This window comes from Tauraco erythrolophus, chromosome 1 (assembly GCF_009769465.1).
Source record: "Tauraco erythrolophus isolate bTauEry1 chromosome 1, bTauEry1.pri, whole genome shotgun sequence".
Classification (NCBI taxonomy): Eukaryota; Metazoa; Chordata; class Aves; order Musophagiformes; family Musophagidae; genus Tauraco; species Tauraco erythrolophus.
The window spans coordinates 124,071,213-124,078,515 of NC_141465.1; positions in this window are offsets into that span (position 1 = coordinate 124,071,213).

Below are 7,303 nucleotides of genomic sequence, written 5' to 3' on the forward strand. Positions count from 1 at the left end.
TCCATTAATAGCACAGTTTTACCCATCCCTGTCTGTGACTACAGTACATGCAAATTGATTCAAAATCTAGCTTCATATTTCATCATACACCAGAAATCTGCTCATAGAATTCCAGAGGCTACTTTTTTAATTAATTCCTTGCGAAAATAAAGTGGTAAAAATGCATATATAAATAGACGTTACATATAAATAAGTAGATATTACAAAATATGCTTGCATTTATTTGATATCTGACTTTCAGAGCATGCCAGTTGGCTTTCATTCACACATACACACACATCCATGCACACAAGCGCACCCTACAAATGCAAGCATAAATCCCACAGACTTGATTAATATAGTTTATAAATGTTTTACTGTAATTTTTTAGCAAGTGCTATGTTACTGAAAATTAGAAGAGGAGATGATCACTTTTGTAACAAAAAGCTATGCAAGAACTAGCTAACAAATTCATAGATTTCATAGATTTCTAGGTTGGAAAAGACCTTAGAGATCATCCAGTCCAACCGTCCCTAATCCCCCATTAAACCATATCCCTAAGTAGTTCGTTCACCCTTTTCTTAAACACATTCAGGGATGGGGACTCAGCCACCTCCCTGGGCAGCCTATTCCAGTGGCTGACAACCCTTTCAGAGAAGAAATTCTTTCTAACATCCAACCTGAACCTCCCCTGACTAAGCTTATGCCCATTTCCTCTTGTTCTATCACCCATCACTAATGTAAAGAGCCCTTCCCCCACCTCCCCACCATCCCTTCTCAAGTATTTGTAGGCTGTAATCAGGTCTCCCCTCAGCCTCCTCTTCTTCAGGCTAAACAGCTCCAACTCCCTCAGCCGCTCCCCATAAGTTTTATTTTCCAGCCCCTTGACCAGTTTAGTCTCCCTTCTTTGGACTCGCTCCAGGAGCTCAATATCTCTCTTAAAGCGAGGGGCCCAAAACTGGACACAATATTCCAGGTGCAGCCTCACCAGTGCCGAGTACAGTGGCAGGATCACTTCCCTGCTCCTGCTGGTCACACTATTCTTGATACACGCCAGTATCCCATTAGCCTTTTTGGCCACCTGGGCACACTGCTGGCTCATATCAAGCCGGTAGTCAACCAAATTGATGAACAAGAATTAAAAAAATACTTCTGACTTCCTGAGAATATTTAAGAGAAATAAAATAATAAATTTCTCTACTTCAGGGAAACACATGTCTACAGAAAGGACGACTATGGAGCACTGTTATAATGAAAGTCACATTTTTAGTAAAAGGAGATAATTCCATTTATAAGTGTTGTTGTTTGCATTTTTTTCTATTGAATAATATTTTAATGAGAAATTATATGTTTAAAAAGTTTCTTTATATGTTATATACATTATATTTTATATTTATATACATATATATACACATATATAATATATTTATACTATACAATTATATGATTCTTTAGATATTATTTCTTCTCTTATGGGAAATTGAAAATACCAGGCTAAAAATTAAATTTCAGACAAACAGCTGATATGTATTTGAACTATAGCAGTTTTAAAAGTGAAAGGTTGTTTCCGGTGTTTCAACAAGAAAGGTCTTTATTTTCTGCCGACAAAAAGCCAGTTTTCAGCACTGTTTTCCATGAAGAAAGTCAAGTCTAGGAAAAGACATCTCTGCAACTGACATTTCATATCTTAGTTCACCATAATCATGAACATTCGTTGTAACCAGAGATATCACCATCATGACATGACACATCATGACTTACAATGTAATACTTTATAACAGTATGTAGGAGAATCTTGATAGACATTTTTCATCTGTTAATGACAAATTAGGGGCAGTTTTGAATTATTCATTTACAATTGCTGCATACGTTTAAGTCAAACTGACTTTGATGTCGTGCAAGTTTCAAACCTACTTCAAGTGAGCTTTTTGCTTTTGTCTGTAACTAATGTCAGAGAAATAAAGCAATAAACCTCTACTGAAATCAAGAAACATTTGCATTTCGTGACTGTTTGCAACGCTTGCAAAGCGGTAAGTATACCAGATTCAGAGCAGCCAATGATTTACCAGACTTCATTAAAGAAAGTTAAAAAAATGGAAAAAAACAAAGCAGTGTTTCACTGTTGTTTGTTTACTCTGCTAACTTGCATGTAATTAAATTATGTACAGATGCTTCCAAGAAAATATATGACTTCCAATGAAGTTGTACAGGTTGCTATTTACTGTATTCATTCACGCTGATATATACAGAAAATATAATGGATTTAAGGAGAGACAAATGCCTGTTTAATAAAACCAACTGATCGCAACGAGAGTCAATATATTTTTATATTGATGAGTTCATTAGCCCTGGAACATTCTGTTTAAAAACCAATAAACGTACCTTCATACTGGGATTAAAAATCAGGTTTGTTAGAGCAGCTCAGCAGTAGGAATCAATACAGTTTCTGGTTCTGTAAATCTTCTGCGTCAGTCAGACCTTTCCTCCTCCCATAGTGTCCGAATGGTGTAGTCACCCGTACCAACTTGGCTAAAGGGATTTCTGAGTGCTCTGATCCATTACCCTCTGTAGGGACGGGATTCATCTCAACCTAGTCAAAAAATTCATCTGATGAAAATCTATATCCAGGATAACGATATCTAGGCTAACGCTGTTAACAATGGAGAAGGACAGAAATCTCCAAATGGTGCCTTGCTCTTCCTACTGTCGATACAGCTTAGCAGAGCCTAAATTGCCATCTTTGGGCTTTCACCTTTCTCTACCATTATGGACCTAGCCTAGATGTCTAGCATTTGCCTTTTCAGTGGCACTGGACAGTCTTTCCTGTTCTGTGTGCTGGTTACAGTATTGTGGAAATGAGTTTTGAGGACATAAGTTGAAACCAGAGAAGTTCAGACTGGATATAGGGAAAACTTTTTGCCTACAAGGACAGTCGAGAAGTGGAAGAGGTTGCCAAGAGATGTTATGTATTCTCCAGCCTTAGAGGTTTTCAAGGTCTGACTGGATAAAACCCAGTGTAACCTTGCCTGACCTCATAGCTGACCCTGCTGTGAGCAGGAAGTTGGACTAGAGTCCTCCTGAGGTCCCTTCCAATGGGAAATATACTTTGATTCTACGGTATTTATCCAATATTATCTTTATACAGACCTGAATCCCCAGACGGCATTTTAGGGGATTCAGAGTCAACATGAAGCTCAGTGAACTCAGTTGGAGATTTGCCTTTAACTTCTGTTCAGAAGTGTCAAGGATTTCATACCAGTGCCTGTTGAGCACCTGTTGAGGACAGACGTGACCTTTTTGGGACCTTGAGTTTATTAACAAAACAGCGATGAAGCACAAAATCTGGATTTAACTCACTGTCTTGCTCAGTCCATCTTTAAGAATTATCTTCATCTTCAGAAGTTTACTAATGTTCTATGATGAGCTACCTAAGAAAATATAAAACTTTGAAATCAAATTATAATTTCTCCAAATGACTGTCAGTTTTTTGAAAATTATTTTGCTTATTTTACCCTATCTGCTAGACTCTGCTTGACTGCCAACAACTGGGAGAAAGAAGACTCATCAAATGCCTTTTCCTCCTCAGTCCAGTGGTCAGAAGCAACCACAGTCCCAGCATTGTCTTAATGCACATGAGGTCTTGGGCACCTGGAAGGGAAAAGACAGCGTGTGGGACATAGACAAAATAGAAGGATAATGTAGTGGGTGTCTGCATGAGGGAACGATGTTGTTGTACCCTCTCCAGGGGTTTCAGCTTCAGCACCACCAGCAGTGATGGCTCTGGGGCCGGGTACCATGCCTGTTCACAACACAGCACGGCCTCTCTCTGGGAAGCAGGGCACCCAAGCCAGCCACAGTGAGCTGTTGCAGCCCTTGGAGCACAGTCAGCAAATCCACGCTCCTGAAAAGGCAGAAGGACTTGAAAGAAGATAGGATCTAAGAGGCAAAATTAGTTTAGGAAGATTAAAAAACAATCAGGCATTTATATGAATAAGAATATGCCTTATAATTACGCTAACTAGGCTAAAAATTATAGGCCAACAGCCTTTATTTCAGACATAAGATGATCACCAGCTGGGGACAGACAGAGATTTCATCTCATGGTATAATATTACACAATCAGGTGCATTATGTGGGTATTTTACCTTCCTGTGAAACATCTGGCATGAGCCACTGTCAGAGACAGGATGCCAGACTAGATGGACCATTTATCTGTCCTGGTGCATAATTCTTATGCTGCTTTAGCTTACAGGCTTTGACTGCTGGAGAATATCTTCGAAATTGTAGGGAGGGGAAGAGAGATGTTATTTCTAATTGAAGAACTTGCTATCTCTCACCACCTGTTGTTTGTACATGAGATGATAGGGTTCCAATCACAAGACTAATGCCCAATTTAGACTGAGAAAATATCAGCAAATCTGCCTGATTATCTTATTTTAAACTCTTTCATGATCTTCAGAAATATTTTACAGTGCCAAGAACAATTTCAAAAATAAACCATAGGACTTAAAAAAACTTCAAAAAGCTGCATCTGTCATTTGCTTATGCAAAACTTTCCTCACAGATTCATGAATAACTTTGGTTATGTAATTGGTGTAAAATTTATGGGGCTTTTGATTATCTGGATTTTTTTATTCTTACTTTATATGACAGAAACATTTCCAACGGAATAAAAGTGCAGAGGTAAAAATCTGGGCTCAATCTTAACTTTTTCCAACATAATATTTTGCTCTATGTTAATTGCTGCCTTCCTTTTTTTTTTTTTCCTTCACTGATTCCCACTCAGAATGCCCACCAGAAAGCGTTTACTTACTTTTAGAAAATAACAACTTAAAATCTTATTAAAGTTCAAGAAATTCCATAGCTATTACCTCTTCTCTGTAAAAATTGATATAGCTTAAACCCAATTTTTCCATCAAAAAAACATTTCCTATGAAATTTAACTGCCTTAATGAATACTTGCCTTGCTAGCTTTTGACATCCATTTGTAATGCACTTTGTGGATCAGGAATAGAGCCCGGGTCCTCATTCAATTAACCCCTCTAAGTTTGCTAAGAATAACAAGATGTTTCCAGATTCTTGACTGGTTTCAGGTTTTGCCGAGAGATCACACTTCTGTGAAACCACTTTTACTCTCTAACAAGCTTCCTGAATGCTATTACAGATAAACAGATAGAACCATAATTAAGCATTCCTATAGCCAACTTCAGCCATTTAGAAGTATAGTGAAGTAAGTCACTTCTGTATTTTCATAATCAGTGGGATGAATCATAAAATCGTTTAGGTTAGAAGCAACCTTGAGGATCATTGAGTCCAACCATTAACCTAACACTGCCAAGTCCACCACTAAACCGTGTCCTTAAGCACGACATTTATTTGTCTTTTAAGTATCTCCAGGGATAGTGACTCAATCACTTCTCTGGGCAATCTGTTCCAATGAGATAGGCAATTCGAGAGCAGAAATTATGCTGTCTTTGCAAGAACATCTAAAATAGTGGGATACATCCAAAAAGGAGATGTTTCTCCACCCTTCCCCAATAAAGAAGCCTAGAAACTTAGTTTAGCCTGAACACCTTGTGCTCCATTCAATTGACTACACACAAGCTTCTAAGGAGCACATAGGTGTAAGGACTGATCTACAGACCAATGGTTCATCTAGTCTGTACTTTGTCTTCAGCAGAAGCAAGAGGAGAGATAATTTGGGGAGAGCCTCTGATGCGCCTAGATGTTGAGAACTTCAACACCAAGCTCTTAAACCTGCCCAAACCTATTGGGAGAACCCTTCCCTTCTGGAAAGGCAACTGGAGATGAGCCAGATGACTACTTCCACATCTGAAATAATTCCAAAAAATTACATACAGAAAACTAAGTCAAGATCTGATTTTTTAGGTAACTAACATTATAAAAAAATTAATCTCAATCTCTAATATTAAAATTTCAATAGCTGTCTGGTTTTTTTTGCTATAGTCATGGCTGATTAATCCTTTTAGGGTGTCTGATTGTATGCCTGAACCTTTCCTCCCAAGATTTGGCAACCCTGCCTGAAGGTGAAGGCATATGTAACAGGAGTGATAGTCTTTAGGAAAAATTACATGGGTGCTTTTTGTAATCACAGCTTTTATGTTACAAGCTTACTGCTTAGCTTTGTCAATAACATCACTGTTTTCCTCATCTCCCTTTAAAGAGTACCACACTGAACTTTTCTGATGCCTCTAGCTCCTTATTTTTCCTGGTTTTAACCAGCTCATTTTAATATGAGAATAAGGATGATGGATTTGCAAAGTTGTTCTTCCCTCAAAATACCATGCCTAGGTTTTTTCTAGAATTGCTTTAGTATTTCATAAATGCAGATTGAGCAGAGAAGGTTACTCTTCTTAAAAAGAAACAAGCTTTTGGGAAAGGCTCTGCTATGATCTGTCAGAATCCTTTGGGGAGCTGGTTAAATAGTTGTGACAGATACAATCAACACACACACATACCTGGCCTTAACCAAACTAGCAGCAGTTTGGTTCAGGCTCCAAAGAAGGTAAAGTTCTAATCTGTAGCCAGGCCAAGAACTCCTCTATGGAACTCACAAGGAGCAAATCAACACCGATAACTTGTGGGTATAAGGAGCCCTGTGCGTACCTCTCCCATTGTACACAATTTGACAATGAGCCAAACACTTTATCCCATGAAGAGGACAGCCTGAGTGAGCCTTCTTTGAGCTCTCCCTGCTGGGCAGCGTGGCTGCACGGTGATGATCTCCGCTTTAGCAGGGACACCTCACAAGGGTGCTCCTGAAGCAACGAGACCTTTACCAATGACAGATAACTGCATGAGCTCAGTTTGAATTCTCCCTGGATGGAAACTGGACTGCACGCCAGGAAACTCTCCCCTTTAGCAGGGACACCTCTCTGTGTTAAGAGGTATTAGTTGTTTAGCTTAAATAAGCAAATTTTGGATAGAGTAAATCACGTAGAGCTATAATACCGTGTGATTTAGTACACTGTTTGCTTAGCTTTACTTGCCCAGCACGAGTAGTTGGATTTGCTGAAGCCTTGGGCCACAAGCTGTAAATCTCCGCTTGGATTTACTGAACATGTACCTACTTAGCCAAAACAGGGCCTCCAGAGCCTGTGTAAATCAGAAGATACAGAAACTTCAAGGCTACAACAGCAGCTGCAATTAGACAAGATGACGACCTGTTTGAAGACAGTGAAAGAATCCAATGAGGAACAAGACCGCAGACCCAAATACTACTACTGGGTGGAACCATTACTTGAGAGATGTATAAATAATCTCCAAAGGTATAATTATCCAGGGATTTCTCTGTTCAGGTCGG